Consider the following 17,623-nt stretch of genomic DNA (forward strand, 5'->3'; position numbering starts at 1 on the left):
CAAAGAAACTCATACCTGCAAAAAAATGCAGAATAATCAGGTGTGCAAGAAAATGATAGTAAGTACTATCACGCCAAATCACAAGAACTGCTGACCAGCTGAAATTCCTTCCGGCCTCAGCTGGAAGTACTTAGCACTCTTAAGGCTAGTTCAACTTATAAGCCATCCTAAATTGATGCTACAAATTAAATTTGAATATTCAGCACTACACTTTTTTACGGCTCTGACCTTCTATTGAAATCAACGTAAGGCAGCAGCACTAACTGAAGCTCTAGTTACATTAAAGAAAATCTTCCTGAGTGCCTCCTTATCTGTTACTGTAAAATTAATACAATCCTCTCTCTTTTATTTCTTATAGTGATAGTGGTAGCAACATCAAATATACCTATGCTACTACTGTAGGGGAAAACCCAAAAAAGTTCCAGTTTTGGTCTCTGAAAAATCTCTCATGACTGCAGCTGGATATGCAAAGACAAAGGTGGGGCACTGCAGGGCAAGTGGCGAAGAAAGAGACGCGCACTCCATAGGGCACATCTCTGAACAGGAATGCAGTGACCAGCCCCAGCTGGGGCAGAGGGACAGTCACGTTGTGGTAGGGTCTGAGTCAGCTGCACACTTCTAGATCGGCCAAAGTGGGCTGGCAGGTTTCATTTGGCAAAGACTACTTCTGGGGGAGGGGGAAAGCCAAGGTGGGGATGAGGAGTTTCACACCTGCCTGGGGATAGCTTGTAAGTGACTAATTATTCTGATACATAGGATTTAAAAAATTAAAATAAAATAAATTAATTAATTAACTGAAGAAAAAAGGTTTAACTTACTGAATAAGACACCACTTTAAGAGGTTTCCCCACTTTCCCTGCTGTAAAGCACTTCAGAAAAATTCAGCCACTGAGCTACTGCTTTTCTTGACCTTTTCACTGAAAGAGAGCAGAGTAAAAACAGGAAAGAGGTAAAATGATATGCATTAAAGATGCTTCATGTTAGGAAAGTCTTTTGAGTCAATGTTGCAAATTCGCTCTGTGTCAGATTTGCCAATATGCTGCTTGCTAAAGGCTATCTATTGGGAGCAGCAGCAGTCAAAGCAGGCGTGTTGCTCTCAGATGTTGCAGCAACACTGTACACACCGTATGATGCAGCTATGTTGCATTTGCATCTCGTGCTGGTTTTCCACACCCAAAAGTTCACTTCATGTCTTTTGATTAATTTATAATGCCCTGAGCCCCCAGGCAGATTTGCTCTGCTGATTTCCCTTTTCTTAACAATAATGCAAATAAACATAGAAATAAATCTATTGTCTGAGGAACCCTTCCACTAATTCTGTTCTTTGATGGTTTGGTTGATTTACTATGGTGAGGAATCAAGAGTGAAGTGGATCATAGCTTAATACTGAGTGTGGTTAATCTTCCCTTTGCATAATGCTGGTACACTATGGCCCAAATACCAGAGATTTATTTGATGTGTACATGCTTTCAAGCATTAGTAAACAAGTTGCAGCCCATTATGAAAGAAGAGCAGATCCAAACAGTTGTGAAGCTCTTTGTGTACTAGATTGGCATTGGCAGTGCAATATACTTGCATCTGCATGTGTACTAGCTTTAAAACTCGGGGCACTATTTCATGACAAAACATCATTTTTCAAACTGTAACTAAAAATATGGCTGAGATCACTTCCCATGACCTGATGCACTGTTGTTGGAATCACAAAAAAACTAAGCAAGAGGCACAGCCTTCTTTTTCTCTTTTTCTTCTTATAATTGATTTTATTCCTTGTAAGATAACCACAGTGAGGAAGAACTTATACTAGAGCCTCAAAAATGTACAGACACGTTCATTCCCATGAAAAAACACAAAGCATCTCTCACTTCTCATTTCTTATTCTTCCATTACTTTGAAGAAGATGCTATAGAACACACAGAAGTGCTCTATGAAACATCACTGAATTTCTTACTTTACTACACCTATCAAATAAATTACAATCCTACATTCTATAACTAAAACATTCTTTTTGTTTTCATGTACAAATAAAAACAAATTTCTTTCTTTAGGGGCTGGTCTTAAGAGCAAAGCATTAACTTAAAAATTAATTTTAATAATGAAGTTTCAAGCAATGGTACAGTGGAAGAACTGGAAGTGCACAGAAGTTACTTGCATGTGGCAATGCCTCCTGGTTATAAAAGACCCACTGTGGGTCTACATTATTTTAACACACACAGGCAAAACCCACCCAAGCTGTAATGTTAGGTATCAATAAGTCATTCTCACAATATGGTGCATTTTTCCTACCCAGGAGAAGAATCATGATCCCATTCTCAGGCACCAGCTTTAGAGTATGATACCTAATTCCTTGCACTCTCACATACATAACGTGATTTTCAGCAAATCTCCAGTGTTTATACTGACCCCCCACATAGGCTACGACTGTACACCAGCTGTCACTGGCCTAGATTTTATCCTGTCCTGGGCTGAACACTGACTTGGGATGACTCAGAAACAGTTGCCTCTGTTTTTTCCCCTGCTTAATAAATAAAGAAGCCACAACAGAGACAGAGAGAAATTCAGAGCTGGAGGCAGGAAGGACTGTTCAGACAGCAGTTCCAAAATCTCATCTGTATAGGTGTAGAAAACGTACAATCCTGGAGCAAGGTCTTCAGATAAAGCCTCAGATCTTGGTGGCAACTATCAAATGGACACAAAAGTATATGCCTACAAAGGAGGTGCTGTGAGAACAAACACATCAGTGACTGAGAGACGCCAGGATACCACAAAAAAGTAACACAGTAAGAAGAGAGGATGCCAATGTCTCAGATAAGCAGTTATGGCCATGTTTACTTAAACTGTTCTGCTGAGCTGTTCCCGTTTCAGGCAGAAAACTTTGATTTAAGGAAGAGACTTGCAGTTCTGTCTTCATATTTTTTTCCCTTCAAAGCATGAAAGAACTTCCTTTTTCAAAACCAATTTAACAAAGTTTACATCCAAACCCTCTCAGTCCCAAAAATGTCAGATCTGAGCTCTATTGAAAGCAGCAGTTAGTGCAGCCAAACGCTCCACAGTACATTTAATAGACTGTAATATTTCTAATGCCTTACTGCCTGAAGTCTGTGATCTGGAACACCAGCCAAGCACACCCACCCAAGAGCTACAGGGAAGACTCTTATCTCCCTGTGGTCCTCTATCACCACTGGCATGAGCAGACCAGGGACTCTACAGCTGTAGACAGTGAGCATACAGACCACCAGTCTGGCAAGAGGAAGCCTGAAGGAAGCAGACAAATTAGAAATGAAAGTTGTGCCAAGCATATAAGCATAGAGCTACTGTTTCAAACTTCAGGTCCTGCAGTTTTATGGATGTGTTTTATTACTTGATTTTATTAGACCCTTCTTCTCCTAGCCTACTGCTTCCCTCATATCACTTACAGCTCCTCCCATCCGTTTCTGCCTCACATCCTTCAGGCTGGAAGATTGCCCAGATCAGCTTCCCTAGTTCAACCACTAACTCCCTTGACGCCAGTGAGGACCAGAGTAGGCATCTGCCCCCAGCTCAGGTATGAGCACTCTGCACACCCAGCAATACTTTCCCCTAGCTGGCCTAAAGGATGCTTGGGACAAGGATTTTGATGCAGATTTCACAGTTGCCAGTCGTGACACTGGAAAATACAGTTCATGCAGTCTCCTGACAAAACACCACACTGCATGTTCTTCCATATAAGGCATACGTGTAGGAAAGTAAAATAGCTTTTCTAATAGGTTATGCGAAGAGAAGCAGCTTCCTGGTTCCTATTACAGCTGACTAGGAGCTAAAATGATACTAATTACACTGCTCAGCTGAACTCCAGCAAGGTGCCGTGAGTCCCAGCAGGAAGAGCTCTGCCTGAGCAAAACCCCCCACCGGGCCCCTCCCTGCAACCTCGTGTGAGCAGGGACTATGCCAGGGGTATCCAGCCTGGCATGGCCTGCTGCTCCTCCTCTGTCACCAGTGGCAAAGGGCAGGAGCAAGGTTCCTGTCCCCATCCGAGCAAGAATTTACTCCTAAATCAGGTTTCCTAAGCATCAAACCAGCTGCTGAGGAGTATTTTCCACTCTTGCCAGCCTGACTGCTCAAGATGAAGCAAAGGTTTGGATGAGTGCAGTTCATTCCATGTTATCACACCAGTGGGTTGATGTGGATTCGCAATGAAGCATGAGAGGCAGCACACTCAGATATGAGCCAGGCTGAACTTTTAGGAATGGTTTCTCCTGTTTCAGGCGCATACCATTTCACCTACCAGGGGTGCAGTGGAATTTTTAAAGAGCAGTCAGAAATAGTGCAAGAAAGGGGAAAGCACTATTATTTGCCTATATCTAAATAATGAAATGAGGCATTTTTCACTTCCATGTTTCAGGATCTCAAAAATAGAAAGGGGAGCGTTATCATTTACTACAAGGTATGAGAAATGAATGGATTCTGAGAACAGTAACACTTTATTCCCTTTCATAACAGAAAAAAGCAGAAAACATTTCATTCCAGAGGATGAATTCTCCAGAAGGCTTTCAAGTTGTGTGGAAACAGCCATAACTATAACACTGCTCACAGAATGTTTGCTAACTTAATCAAAGATGCTCTCTGTTAAACATTAATTTTTATATAGATTCACTTAGCTATCCTATTGTATTTTCAAAGTCAGCTCATTTAACTACTTTATTAGATCAATAAAGAATTTTGGATAGCAACAACTGCACATAAAGAGAAAGAAGTGCTACTTGACTCAAAATGAACAGGGAAAATTACATAAAATGAAACAGTACAATTAATTTGCTAAAAAAACAATTGGAATCCCCAAAAAATAACTTTTATGACCTCTCTTCACCTGCAGAAAGGCCAAGCAAGCTTTCAGCCTTCTCCCACTAGCAAGGTTTTCCCGACAAAAGCGAAGCCCACCATAGAACGACTGCACCAGCTGACAGCCAGCTTTGGTTCCTGAGCCCCTGCTCTTCAGAGGCAAGCTTCAAGTCAACAGGTTCACAGACCACAGTCACTGGTCACTACTGCCAGCAGAGAGTACAAACTAAAAACCACCACTACACTGCAAACCAACACCCTGCTGCTCACAACCTCCAGCGAGGGCTGCAGCAGCCTCTAGGAACATTCCCACCTTCAAGGCTCACGTGGTGCAACACTTGTATCCAGTTATCCCCAAGGGGAAACCGTTCCAAAATGACAGAAAAATTTAGGTAGTAAATGTAGACATTATGCAACATTTGACTTGTATTTAAACAAACTCCCGGCTTAGCAATCAATTGGTTTATTTTCCAAGTCTCCTGAAAGTGTGCAGAAGGTTGAGCAGGTTCACAGTCAGCCCCCACATTCATCATTCCTCTTTTGACCCCATACCTCAACTGCAGCACTGCCATGGAGCACCCACAAGCATATGCTCTCCAGGTAATCCTGACCCTGCAGCAGCACAGAGCAGCAGGAAAAAACCTATGAGGAGCAGCTGCTGCAGGGGCAGGCTGAAAAATTAAAATCTGGTCACCTGCACGCAGGCAGCTCCCCATCTCTGAACAGCACACAGGAAGGTGAGGCCCTAGCTTTCACAGTTTGAGATGAAAGAGCCCCAGCACTCCCATGATCCACTCCAAAATTTCCCCCCAGGAAGGACATCTCCCAGGTTTGATCACCCTACTCCCAAGGGTTCACATGTTACTACATAGTTCTGACCAGAAGCATGTGCAATTTATCTCTCCTCAGCCAAGTGATGCCAGGAGAAATTACCTCTGGATTGAAGAACCTGAGGCTCTCTGGTCCTGCCCATGTCTCTTCCTAGCTCTTCCTCAATTTTTCCAAAAGGCAGGGTAATGAACTGCACTCGAGGGGGCACAGCATTGAGGTACATAGGCTTTGGTACTTCACACATATTAATCAAAAAGATAGCAAAAATGGTAAAAAAAAAATTCTGGGTCACAGTCCTGACTATGATATTTTAAAATCACTAGCTATGAAATTCATACTCCAAGTGGCTAAAGATTCAGCTTTGAAAACAAATATTTAATAATAATTTAGAAGAGGAAGGTTGTGGACAGTTACACCTCAGGGTATTTCCAGAAATGACAAGTATTTTAACATGCAAATTCACAAATTCTGCAGCATACTGAATTTGAATATCTACTGTGCATCCTGGCCATATACCATATTGCTAGCAAATACCACAGTGCACAATCGTTTTTTTTAAGACTATCAATATCCCCAGTTACTCATTAGAATGCAATTTACACAACAGCATGTTATATATGGCATGTTTTGGAGCAGTTACCATATGCTTTGTCAATAATCTATGGATTAATAGGGTCCCGATGCACAATAACACAATGGTCACTCACAGCTCCATGGAAGATTATTCCATTCACCATAACAATTGCCTAAGCTGACATTTAGGCTTATGTCACAATTTTTCAGTCACATTTTTATGTTGGTCAGCTCAAATATACAACTGTTGGGGTGGAGAGTTTTATTTATTGTTCCTATTTCTTTAAAGGCATGATCCTAATTTCATTAATTTACACTAACATCAAGGAAGCAGGTTCAGACACTAAATCAGAAGATAAATGTTATCTTAACGATTTACTTCTATGTTCCTTTGAGCAACTATACTAAATTTTTTTAAAGTTAGTTTAACCTATTATTGTACATTCTACTGGGAGTAGAAGTAGTTTATACTCTGAGAAACAGTTGAAGAAATAGAGGAAATACAGGATGTAAAAAAAGTAATTTGTTTCACTATGATTATTCCCATTTCTGGGCAGTTCAAAATTAAGACACCTTCCTAAATTTTGGCAAGGGGAACAGGCAATAAAATAGATCTATATAATCATCTGCAGCAGCAATCCATATTGTAACAAGCCAAAGTCTCAGAAGTATTTTATTTTCTTGGTTTCTATTTAGAACAGAGGTCTGAATAGTCAGGTCAATAGCTGGCCACGGAAAAAAAATGTCATTTACTAGTTACAGCCTAACCTAAGGTATAGGAGGTTCACCTTCCACTCTATAGCTCTAGAGCCTCCCATACAATCACCAGCATTTGTGCCTGAGCAAAATGACTTCAAAATAACACACTGGAATGCTTCCAAGATAACATTTTTCATTCCCTCTGTACATGCTGTGAATCACCTTACAAACTGCACAACCCTGGAGAGTAAGATCTCCAGTGCATTACTATCTTAGTCCAGGTCTCCTTTGTGAAAATGAGATTGTGCCTAACGAGTTTAACAGCTCACAGGGCAGGCTAAAATGCCATTGGCATCACCAAGGGGTCAGGAGTCTGCCTGCTTGGTACATGGCAGCAGGGGATTTGCATTTCTTAATACAAGTGCTGTTGTTACACCCTTTTCACAGGAATACTAACAACTGCCAGGGATCTGTGATTCCCCAACAGGCAACAGCCCCCTGCAGAAGGTACCTCAGAGGGGTTGTTCCCATGTAGGTTACTCACACTGAGACACAAGGCTTTGCCATCATTCCAGTGAAATGCCAACATTTCCTCCTGCCTACTGTGGCAGCACACAGCTAAAGGGAGCTGCTTACACTTGGCAAAGCAGAATGATGCCACTTCCACATAAATATGTTGCAGCACCTACAACTACAAGTATATAAATATTTCAGAAGATAAAGTGTACTTTGCTTTGGGTTAGTTGGGTTTTAAATACATACCTGTCTTTTTAATTTGTCTGGTAAGCAGTTTGTGCAGAAAGAAGCGTTGTACAGTGCAAAGGTATGCTAAAAAATTCCATTTGCATTCTAAAGATAAAAATTACCATTAATCACATCTGAAAATGAGAGAGTCTGAAAGCACAAGATATATTTTTTAAGGGAAAAAGTAGTCACAGCTACCAAAACACTTTCAGAAGGGAGGCTGACAAACTTTTCCTTCCTGTCCCAAAAAATAAAACGCCTTTAACTAGTTTGCATATAGCTAAACAACTAAAATCAAACCGGTGCAACCTATACTACCCATACAAAGCCAAAAAGCTACTCTACATACTCCACTGATAAGGAATTTTGGAAAGCAAAGTATCAGTACTACAAACAGCTAAGTGACTTACCAAATCATCTATATAACAACAACTGCCAAAAGCCACTGAGAGATTTATCAACAGTGGGGCACATCCACACCAGCACTGCAGAGAGCGACAGAACAGAAACATTCCTGCTCCTTCTGTGGGCTCGGCTTGGGCTGGCCTCTTCTGCTTGCAAAGTATCATCAACTGTTCACCAGCCTACATCTTTATTTTGTATCCTCTTTGAGGGATGTTGTGACCAGAAAGAGGACAAAGTCCTTGGGCTCCATCACGTAGGTAGGCCGAAACTTACTCATCCATGAAAGGCTGTGTTCTCCTGGTCTCACCACACACAGCTACAAAAATCGAGCAAGCCATAACAAATTTATAGTAAGAGATTGTGCACGCACTCGTACGCACACAGATGTAGGAGAGCAAGCCTGCCTGTTTAGAAAAAAGGGACTGTCAGCACTATTTTATGTTTAGAAAAGAAAGGCCTCTCTTTATTAAAGTAACCTGTTGCCAAATCTCAACTTTACGGTGGATAACTTACATCTCAAGCATCTCAAGCAAGTTTGAGACTGGTCACCAAAGAGTATACATGCCCATGTGTCTTTTCTTGAGCCCACATCCACTCATGTATTTGTACAAGTGAATCCAAAACACTTCATAGCCGTGTACTCTTCACCTTATTTCAAATAGTCTTCATCAAACTGCAAGTGGGGGAGGAAGGGGGTAGATAGAAATGGCAAAGACATCTCTTTGCTTCCAACTTTCCCTGCAGAGATATTACCAAAACAGGATATAAAATGTCTAATCCTGAAAGGTAATTTTGTCACAGTTTTCACAAGGCCTTTTTTTCAAAGTATATGAAGGCCTTTATAACTTTTCTGTCTTTATCTGATCAAAATGCTATCCTTCCTCCTGCAGCCCTGGCATTCTTTGTGGTGAACTGTTTCAGTATCAATATTAATATTCAAATGTCAAGTTTGTCACACTACATTTCCTGTATTATTTAAAGCATTCAGAACAACTATTACCTATGAAATAGTAAATTTTTGCTATCTGCTTAAAACTTCAGCAGCCCTATCTGGGACAGAAGAGCACTTTAATTAGTCACATGGCATTTTACTTAGAAATGTAGCATTCAGCTTTTCTAGCAGTACTTCTGCATTTCCCCAAATTGTCTTTTGTTGTTTCTAGCAAAGCTACACATTTGTTCTTTTTCTGGAGTACAACTGAGCCCTGAATGTCAATAAAATGTATAGTACTTAGAATTTCAGATATATATTCCCTAACTGATAGTGACTTTTACATAATGAACTCTTGAGCTTTGTGGGGTTTGGGGGCCTTTTTTTTAATATTCACATAATATTAATTCTGTCTTTCATCATTTCTACTGCTCTTAAAAAAAAACTTACTTTTTTTTTTCCTGTTTCAGTACTCAGTTGAATCTCTTTCTTTTGTGATTACCTAGACTGTGGTCACGCATCTTTGGCTATAAGGGGTATTTTTACTGTAACACGTAGGTGTCTTCAAAAGCAATATATTTTAGAGCTACACAGCTGAGAATGCACTGAACTGTCACTCCTTTCTACCAAGTTGCCAAAGTTCTGGAGAAACTTTCATATAATAGCACCAACTTAAAATAATGAATGCATAATAATCCACATACAGAAAGGTGCATGCTAATTAGATACATTTTTCTCCTTGTCAAAGAACAGCTTCACGAGGAAAGCATAAAAACCACATTGAGCCTTCTATTAACAAGGAACACTTTAGGCTATAGATCAAAATGAAATATCTCAAATAGCTTAAGGAAAGCTTTATTTTCAGTGTACTGCTCGATGATGCCATAAAGAACTTTGGTACCATTGCACAAGTCAGTTATTTCCTCCATTCTCCCCTCCAGAAGTGGAGGGTGATTGCAGAACATGCATGCTTCTTTCAGTCTTAATTCACTCCAAATTTGAGCCAAAGGGGTCTGATCCTAACACTCCAAAAGTCAACAGGAGGAACGCCAGTGGGAACGGGGCCCAAGACAACATTTCTACAGTAGTCAACAACACTGAGTTATATAAATACTTCCTAATTTATCAATACTGACTGGTCATCAACGTTTCCATTATAATCTTTGTACTTGGAGATGGCTGTATGTTGGATGCTGTCCATACTTCTCTCCAGCCAGCTGAAATGAATTGGTTTTGAGTGATACAAGGCCCTCCCTCTCCTCCGGAAACCTGCAGACAACTAACAGAACCATAGTTTTTCACACAAATCAACAGCATTCTACCATCCTGAGCTGAATTCCAGTTTACCTGCTTAGATACAATGTACTTTTACAGGGCTATAAAAGGAAGCTTCGGTTTTGTTTCAGGAAATCAAGGGTTACCAGATTTTTCATGTAGTATGTCATGATGTCAAATAATCAGGGCTAGAAATACAACAATTAGGTGTGAACAACAGCTTCTGAATATGTGTCCTGCAATTCTTCTTCACTTTGTTTACAGTGCATTGAGAATTATAAATTTAGTAATAAACAGCAAAATCTAGTCTACCAAAACAAGGAGCCTGTCACAAATGCTCTTGAAAATATACCAGGGGTATCACAAGCAATATTCTTCCCACTCCTATCAAAAAAGCCATCCTTGAATTTGATCTCCTTGCACTCAGAAGAATGGCTGTTTGTCTACAGAGCCTCAGCACTATTATAACTGAACTCATTATTTTAAAGTGCTTGGAGCACCTTGGGCATGACAGAAGACACAAGTTCTGCTGGACAATATGAAACTCGTACTAATGTTAATTAATTCACATTCACAAGATATTCTGAAGCTGTTCCAAAAAAGCATTATGGCATATTTTGAGAACAAATACTAGGAGCAAAACACAAAACTTGGCTTAGTTTAACCAACCTACCAACACAAATTCATGAATCTTTCTAAAATGAACCAGAGTCTTTTCTCTCCTTCCTGCTCCTGGAAAGAAGCTAATTTTTGGCCCACCAAACTGCACTGATCAAGAATCAGCTCTAGAATTAATTCTTATTTCTGAAGAAATCAATTCTTAAGGGAACGGATTTTTAAGAGCAATGTGGGTAAAATGTGAGTGCAAATGCTTCATGCATTAGTTGAGAGGTTTAGTTGAAGGAATGGGCATACATGTTACCCTCAGTTTTTACAGTGAAACATGTTTGTTCCTTCACTTGCCCTTCCAGTACTTCTGTGTATACCCATTCATCTTCAAGCCTTCCCTGGACCCGAAGCTAAATGATGGCAATTGACAGGTATTTGCAAAGTGGTCCTATCACTGCCCCCCTGAAACTCAACAACTTCACCATATAAGATATAAACCTGCCGAGAAGAACTTGCTGTGAGACTGCAGAGCACTCTGCTCTGCAGAACCTGGGCCAGAAACAGCATGATGGACACCAGTAACACAGCACTAACCAGGTGAGGTGGGGTGAACTCTGTGTAGAGGCTTATAGCACGCTCTTTCTTCACAGCCAAGGTGTTTCAGTGGTTTTTTCTAACATGCAAACACGCAGAGTTTATACATTTATGTTGACAGGTTAGCAGCTTTGCTCTCAGTAGTAACCACAATTTCTTTTGAAGTTTTTAGCTGAAGTTAAGAGATGACCCAGGTCAGTACTCACACATCACACACCACAGCTTTCTTCAAACACATGAAGAAAAACCCAGCAATGAAAAGCCCAGCTACAGAGTAAACACCACTTACACACACCACAAAAGCTCTTATTTTCCGTGCCCATCCAAGACCACAGATTGTCCTAAGACTGAATACTGGCTCTCCATAAAGGACCTCTGAGCCTATCCGAGCGTCTCCGCTCCCTGCCAATCTGTCGGCTCCCGACAACAGGGCATTGCACATAACAGAACTGCCCTCAGCCAGGTACAGCAATGCACTCAGCATCCAGACAGCAGCTTCTTTTCATTCCATACCTTCTTGTACAGGCCTTTGTAAAACACACACACAAAATCTCTTTACTAGTATGGAGGGAAATCAGTGGCTACAACTGCAAAGCACCGTGTTGCTAGCCAGAGACGACGAGCACACAATCCGATGCTGAATGACTGCCAGCAAAGAGGAGTCCCAGCTTAAGGCCTCAAAAGCACTTGGAAAGCTGTTGCCTGGCTGATTACGTCCCCATGAAAGGGTAAGGCTCCAGAGCAGCCTGCACAGCAGATTAGAGGCAGGGCTCCCAGCAGTGCCGGCAGGAGCTGCAGAGCTGAGCCGACACACGTACTCTGCAAGTGCACCCTGGTGCGTACTCGCACGGCAACGCGCCTCCGAGGGAGAGGAATACCCGCGAGCAGTCAGGCTGCAGTCCCCGGGCAGCCACCAGAAATACCTGCTCAACTCCCTCTGAAATTAACTGGTCCTTAAGAAAATCTAAACATCAAGTGAGGGATGTGGTAAAACTCCAATCAAAAAAAAAAAAAAAAAAAATAGTAAGGGCAGTGTCTCTGAAAAAAGGGACAATTTGGCATTTGCAGTGTGTACAAGATGTCTTCATACACTTTCCTGATTCCTTGCCAGTAACTATTCAAAAAAGACCACTTAACAAGCAAACAGGTCTTCAGTACAACAAATAATAAAAAAGAGAGCAAAGCTTGTGCTATTTAAATATCATGAAACATTCTGCTAATCATGCACAGATGGAAGTACAGACGCTTCTGCCAGACGCCTTGTTCAGAAACTTTGCTCTATTTTTAATTATTTGATGCACAGAGGACCTGTTTGCTGATTAAAAGGGCACTGCCTTTAAAAGCACTCCATCAATATGGAGTCTAGCGTTGTTTTTAAAAGAGGACTTTAAAAGCAGTAGCTCAAACCTCCAAGCTCCCTGCACCAGTTTTTATAGTCTTATAACCATGAGGTTGGGGGTTTTTTCAGATGTTTTTCTCACCTCAAGAAACTGCCTACATACAGGAAAAGTGAAACTAACTATACTCAAGCTATTGTTAAATTCACTGACTAAATCAATTTGGAAAATGTGTATTTTCCTCTAATATCCCTTAGTCTGCATCTTTTTGTTGTTACTTTTAATAAGAGGGGTTATCAATTTCCAGAAAGAAGTTATTTTTGATAGTTTTCTGTTTAGTCAAAAGCCTCCTTTTTGAGAAAACATACCAACTGCAGAATTATTAACCAAAATAATTATTATATTGTTTGGGTTTTTTAAAATCTACTATAACCACGTATCATTCCAATAGTCAGTTCATGGCAAAAGCATGCTGATACACAAAAAAAAAAAAAAAAAGAAAATTAAAAAAAAACCCTCTTACATATTTCCACTTCACACCTTAAGTGAACTTCACTCATTTGGTGGGTGCTTCATTCTGGTACTTCTCCATAGCAGTCCAGGAATTTTTCTCTCTCTGAAGAACCTCACTCAAAATGCATACTATGCCACTTTTATTTTCTTTTTCTGAATTAAGTGCTTTTCAAAAATTCTTTTTTGATTTAACTTACATTTCACAACCTGTTACTATAGAACTTTATCACTGGAGCAGAGTCATGGTATGAGAAGTGATGATAAAGAAGCCCAAAGAAAAGTGCTCAAGCTACTACTTTTGACCCATCAGCATGACACATGAAAATGGTACTACATTTTTTAAAATTTACATTAACAAATTGAATTATTGATATTAATACAGTAAAAGAATCCTTTGATTAGAAGATCACATGATATGATAATAAAGTAATAGGTTCTCCATTATTTTGTGAGCAAATGACCCAGGCTTATGCTCAGAGAAAATAACTGAACGAGTTTTTGGTTTTGTGGTTTTTCATTGTTTGTGTTTTTTTAACAATGCCAGCACGTAACATTTTACAAACAAATATATGCTACTGACTTGTTAGAGATCACCTGACAAGCCTAAAAAGCAAGATGTCTGCTGAAGAGACACTGCAGCTGGAAACCAGGGAAGACTGGCAGGGGCACACAGACTGAAAATCCAGTGTTCAGCCAGGGAAACAGAGACCCATAGAGAAGCTTCAGAGAAGAAATAAGGGTCTTTTCCCATGAGGAGAAGCAGAAGGCTGCATGGAGTGAAAGGCTTGTCCAGGCAGATCATTGGGGTTGCAAAGCTCAGAATCCAGCTATGACTAAACTAGGAAGGAAGAGAGGTGGATGAAACAACATTCAAATTTGCATTTCTGCAGAAAACTACTGAGGTATTGAACCACTCTAAGCAGAAGGGTATTTTAGACACATAGAAACATACACAGAATTCAAAGGGAAGAAAGGGTCTACACAAAATCTAAGTATTGTGCCGGTAACAAACCCAGTGAGGGAGATGTGTACAAGTAGGTCAGATGTGCAGCAGTAAGAACTGCTGAGCACAGGAGAATCTTGGTAGAGAAGGCAGTGAAGAGAAAAACTAATTGGCCAGCAACAAGAGAAAGAAGTCTGGAAATGGTTAAAACAGGACAGAAGGATAAAAAGGCAAAACACTGTTTGGGCTACATAAAGAAAGATCAGTCTTATTAACCAACACATCCACCTGAAGCACAGGAAGAAAAGAAGACTGATGACATTTGACTGAACAACAACTTTCAGTCCTTCTCCACTTGAAGGAAAAGCCAAGTGACTGCTCTACTCCCACCAAACAAACAGTGTCTGATCAGCAGTGCTGACCTGTCTGCGTCAGCTCTGAGCCCAGAGGCTCAGACACACGCCAAAGGCCCCAGACTCTATCACACCACATTTAGACCCACATGGCTCCATTGAAACCACCCAAGTAAGTAACAGAGGTGGGAACCTGACCCCTTATTTCACCACAGCCTTTGGCTGAGCACCTCGGTGTGTTGCACAACACGCACCCTTCATATTAAATAAGAGCAGCATAAAACCACTGGTTGCTGCAGCTTAGGTTGCATAGCACCGCTGGTTCCATAAAGACACCCTGGCTGAGCTGTATAAACATCACCAAACACTGCAGCCAGCCAGCTGACAGCTCAGATGAACGCACTTCATAGCAGAGCTGCACACATAGCAGAAGTGTGTCTTAGTTTGCATTTCTCCCATTCCATACAGCCAACATGACATTCACCAAGTTTGACTCCTTAGGTAACAGGGTTGTATGCGATTGCTGATGTTTAATGTATTTCAGATGCTTACCTTCTACCCACCTCAATTTTCCTTAGGGGTCTTTCTCACTGTATACTAACAGATAACATCTGGGTAGTAACCTCATGTAACAAATGTCATACTTTCACCGAGGAATTACTTTAATTTGCTCAGTCACTACACATCGTATTCCCTCTGAATCTGCCACTGAGGTGCAATCAAAATTAACCAGTGGTGACAAACAAATGGCAGGACACATCCATGCTGGTTGTATCACTCTCACACCTGAAGACCACACAACAAGAATGAGTTACTCTGTCATCTTGTGCAAATACGGAGCAAAATGCAAACTTTTACTCCTTCAGTTCTTCCAGTATTGCAGTATCACATCTGTTTTATGACACTTTTCTAACGCATTTGTGAGCTATCCAAAAACCATATAGTATAATTTTAAACTATAGATTATTGAACTGTAAGCTCCATCATCATCATTCTCTTTCCCTGTAAAACAGGGCACATATGTTACACATACTCATATGTGACATATGTCACTTACCTCCCCACAGTTTAATTAATCAACTGTCAAGTTCACAAAGAAAGTCACATGTGATTTCCTAGACTGTCACTAACAACAAAAATATCAGGCCAGATCACAACAGAGATCCAAGAAAGCTTTGCAAGAGTAGCAAGAAGGAAACGTGAAACTCAACCCTGATTCAAAGAGGAAGCAGACAAGTCCTAAACAGAGAGAAGCAGCAGCTTCTCAGTTCTGCAAACAACGACATGCAAACACAAATCGTATGACCAGACCAACCAGGTCATCCTTGGCTAGTACATCAGCAAGTGTTACTTACAGAAGAGTGATGTTAAACAGGGTTGTGGTGGGGAAAGGAAAAGAGAATCCAGAGGAAAGAAACACAGTATCTAGGATGTATCAGGTTCTCCTTGTAATAAAGCAGAGGGAACCTACCATTTTGTTTGGTGCCAAGGAGAGAACAGAAGTGGTCAACAGGGAAACCTCCACTGTACGTTAGTGAGTTGGGTTTTCTTTGTTTTCAACTTGAGGCCAAATTTTAATGCATTAGCATGTAATTAAAATCTTGTGTTAACTGAAGATCATGGTCACAATATTCATATGTTAATGTTTTACTTGCCTAACTATTGATAGAAATAGTATTGGCATGTATCCATGTGTCTGGGGCCAAACACTTTAAAGTTCCATCTTAGACATCTCTGAAGCAGGCAGATGAAAATCTCTGTAAACCAACATCTAATAACTTTTTGGCTGCCTCTGGAAAATAAATATGATACCACAGCTCAGGATGCAGGTTCATCCACAAAAACTGTAATGGTCTGTAGAAGGATTTGTTAAGGCACAAGTCCTGTCAGTGTAAGCAAACCTTTCATATCACAGGTGAGGCATTCTAAGAAAGTCATATTTCTTTTCTGATTGTTGCAGAGGATTTCTATTTTCAGCAACGCCTATATAGCACTACCTGAGACACCTTGGTCGTTAAAATATTAAATTGAATGAAAAATAGATTTTAAAAAACTGAAAAATGGTTCAATGACCTTCTGTGAGGTGTTGGTTCCTTGTGTTATTATTCTATTTTAAATGCTTATTCACTGCATTTTATAAAATCTCAAATGGTATTTGTTTTTTCTTCTTCTATCTTTGCTTCTAAAACATGATATATTCTTTAGAAAAATCCAAAAAGGAAAATGTGACTTATTTTTGTATTAATTTTTTTTAAATAATCTCCCAAGCTACTTTCTATCTGTCTGTATATTTGCTGTAATTGTGTTCATATTTGAATTCTGTACTTCAAGCCATCTTTGATCAACTTGATTAATATTCCTTTCAAAAGATTTTATAGCTGGTGTACTTCATGAACACAATTAAAGTAGATTAATCTGTTCTGAATTATATGTTTCATAAAACTACTGTTCTTCTGATTAATTTTACAAAAACATATGTAACTATGTACAAATGAATTTTTTCTCATTGATAAAACAATCCTGTTACACAGCTTCCAGTACTGGGCAAGAGATATCATTGTGAATATCTAATAAATCAGCAAGCCTGATGATGCAATGTCATGTGAGTGAATACAGAAAATACTGTATTTTTATTTAGTAAAGGAAAAATAGCCCAATTCTCAGTTTATAGCACTGGCTCAGCCTCAATGGAAATCTTCAGGTATCAGTATAAGTAGAATAATGCCACCATCTAGTCAAAGAGACTGCAGATGATCCACAAACCTTTCTTCACTGAAACGAGTAAAAAAAATTTATTCAAATTCAATAGTATGGTTGAATTTCAGAGACACTGAGACTGAACAGGAGCCATCTGACTCCTGATCTGCAAGAGAGATTCACTTTGACCTTACCATGACTGTCATGAGCAGGCTGATGTCATTTCACCCCATAAATCCCCTTGCCTGGTGCTATAGCTAAGCACCACTGAACTTAGGTACCCTCTAGAAACACTGTGATGCTG

General features: G+C 40.1%; 1 protein-coding gene across 24 annotated transcripts in view; it reads right to left on the minus strand.

Moving 5' to 3' along the window:
* Window positions 1-17,623, minus strand: part of ATXN1 (ataxin 1) — a 338,211-nt gene that overhangs the window by 189,177 nt on the left and 131,411 nt on the right. For 22 of the 24 annotated variants that reach the window (XR_005255698.1, XM_038127009.1, XM_038127010.1 and 19 more), the window contains one exon: window positions 819-917. The exons of the other annotated variants lie outside the window; for them this stretch is intronic. The gene's annotated coding sequence lies outside the window, so the exon portion shown is untranslated. The remainder of the gene's footprint in view (window positions 1-818; window positions 918-17,623) is intronic. 24 annotated transcript variants of the gene reach the window in all.

Source organism: Motacilla alba, chromosome 2, assembly GCF_015832195.1.
Source record: "Motacilla alba alba isolate MOTALB_02 chromosome 2, Motacilla_alba_V1.0_pri, whole genome shotgun sequence".
NCBI classification, from domain to species: Eukaryota; Metazoa; Chordata; class Aves; order Passeriformes; family Motacillidae; genus Motacilla; species Motacilla alba.